This window comes from Rousettus aegyptiacus, unplaced genomic scaffold (assembly GCF_014176215.1).
Source record: "Rousettus aegyptiacus isolate mRouAeg1 unplaced genomic scaffold, mRouAeg1.p scaffold_m13_p_9, whole genome shotgun sequence".
NCBI classification, from domain to species: Eukaryota; Metazoa; Chordata; class Mammalia; order Chiroptera; family Pteropodidae; genus Rousettus; species Rousettus aegyptiacus.
In genome coordinates, this window is record NW_023416312.1 from 19,198,264 (window position 1) to 19,199,263 (window position 1,000).

Genomic DNA, 1,000 nt, shown 5'->3' on the forward strand with positions numbered 1-1,000 from the left:
AAGATCAGAGCAGAAATGAATGAAATAAAGTCTAGAAAAATAAGACAAAATATTAATGAAACCAAGAGCTAGTTCTTCGAAAGGAAAAATAAGATTGATAAACCCTTAACCAGATTCATCGGGGAAAAAACGGGTCCGTGTAAATAAATTCAGAAATGAAAGGTGAGAAGTAATTATGGACCACATGGAAACACAAACAATTCTAATAATAATAATAATAATAATAATAATGATGATGATGATGATGTGAGCAATTTTATGGCAACGAATTGGACAATTTGGAACAAATGGACGCATTTCTAGAAACATACAATCTCCCAAGACTGAGTCAAGAAGAGACAAAAAATCTGAACCGACCAATTACTACCAATAAAATCGAATCATTAATCAAAATACTTCCAAAAAACAAAAATCCTGGATCGGATGCCTTCATAGATGAATTTTACCAAACATTCAAAGAGAATTAACACCTATGCTTGTCAAACTATTTCAAAAAATTCAAGAGGAGGGAATGCTCCTTAAATCTTTTTATGAGGCCACCATTACCCTAATTCTAAAATGAGACAAAGACATTACAAAAAAGAAAACTCTAGGTCAATATCCCTGATGAACATTGATGCAAAAATCCTCAACAAAATATTAGCAAACTGAATTTAGCAATACGTTAAAAATACCATAACCATGATCACGTTGGATTTATTCTGGAGATGCATGGTTGGTTTAATATTCACAAATCAATTAATGTGATATAGCACATTAACAAATTGAAAGATAGAAATCATATGGTCATATTAATAAAGAACAAGCATTTGACAAAATCTATTTATGATAAAAAAAACTCAGCAAAATGAGAATAGAGGGAACATAACTCAACATAATAAAGGCAATATATGACAAACCTACGGTTAATATCACACTCAATGGGGAAAGGCTAAAAGCGATTTTTTAAAGATCAGTAACAAGACAAGGATGCCCACGTTCACCACTTCTATCCAACATA